Here is a 1,425-nt window from a genome sequence, read left to right as displayed (position 1 = left end):
TGTTTTTTTTTCCATACCAGTGGATATTATCCTGTGTGGAAATTATGTTTTTCTTCATCATGTGAGACCTTATCACCATGGAATGTTTCCTGAACCTGACCACTTATGAATCTAAAAATAATAGGTTATCTCTCCAGGCGTCCTCGTGAGAGTGACATCGTCTTTAAACCCCGCGTGGCAATCCCTGACGCACCGCAGTGATGCCCAGGGAAGACAGGGCGACCTGGAAGTCCAACTACTTCCTTAAGATCATTCAACTTCTGGATGATTATCCGAAATGCTTCATCGTGGGTGCAGACAATGACGGCTCCAAGCAGATGCAGCAGATCCGCATGTCCCTCCGCGGGAAGGCTGTGGTTCTGATGGGCAAGAACACCATGATGCGCAAGGCCATCCGGGGCCACCTGGACATCAACCCGGCCTTGGAGAAGCTGCTGCCTCATATCCGGGGGAACGTGGGGTTTGTGTTCACCAAAGAGGATCTCACTGAGATCAGGGACGTGCTACTACTGGCCAACAAGGTGCCAGCTGCTGCCCGTGCTGGTGCCATTGCTCCGTGTGAGGTTACCGCGCCAGCCCAGAACACTGGTCTGGGTCCCGAGAAGATCTCCTTCTTCCAGGCTTTGGGCGTCACCACTAAGATCTCCAGAGGCACCATTGAAATTCTGAGTGATGTGCAGCTGATTAAGACTGGAGACAAGGTGGGGAGCCAGCGAGGCCACCCTGCTGAACATGCTGAACATCTCTCCCTTCTCCTTCGGGCTGATCATCCAGCAGGTGTTTGACAACGGCAGCATCTACAATCCTGAAGTGCTTGACATCACAGAGGAGACCCTGCATACCCGCTTCCTGGAGGGTGTCCACAATGTTGCCAGCGTCTGTCTGCAGATTGGTTACCCAACTGTGGCCTCAATACCACATTCCATCATCAATGGGTATAAGTGGGTCCTGGCTTTGTCTGTGGAGACTGACTACACCTTCCCATTGGCTGAAAAGGTCAAGGCATTCCTGGCTGATCCATCTGCATTTGTGACTGCTGCCCCTGCGGCCGCTGCCACTACCACAGCTGCTCCTGCTGCTTGCTGCGGCCCCAGCCAAGGTGGAAGCAAAGGAAGAGTCGGAAGAGTCGGACGAGGATATGGGATTTGGTCTCTCTGACTAAAAACCAAAAAGCCACCAACTCTGCTAGCTTTGTTGAAACAAGGAAATAAAGGCTTCATTCTCTTAAAACTCTCTAAGCTCTCTCTTAACGCTATTAAATGAGGCTGAGCATCTAAAAAAAAATAAAATAATAGGTTAGACTTGGAAGCAAGGACACAACTAGGGGTCAAGATGTCATGTGAAGACCACCAAAGAACTGAGACCAGATGCTGAAAGAGACCAGAATCATCCTCTGGAGCCAACAAAGAGACAACCTTACTCTAT

At 50.5% G+C, this 1,425-nt stretch overlaps 1 pseudogene; it reads left to right on the top strand.

The window, feature by feature from the left end:
* The first annotated feature begins 200 nt into the window (after positions 1–200).
* Positions 201–1,162, top strand: LOC102863467 (annotated as a pseudogene).
* The last annotated feature ends 263 nt before the right edge of the window (positions 1,163–1,425 follow it).

Source organism: Elephantulus edwardii, unplaced genomic scaffold, assembly GCF_000299155.1.
Source record: "Elephantulus edwardii isolate Elephantulus edwardi_28Jun2011 unplaced genomic scaffold, EleEdw1.0 scaffold00039, whole genome shotgun sequence".
Lineage (NCBI taxonomy): Eukaryota > Metazoa > Chordata > Mammalia > Macroscelidea > Macroscelididae > Elephantulus > Elephantulus edwardii.
The sequence above is the reverse complement of the archived record's forward strand: the minus strand, read 5'-3'. Positions and strand labels throughout refer to the sequence as shown.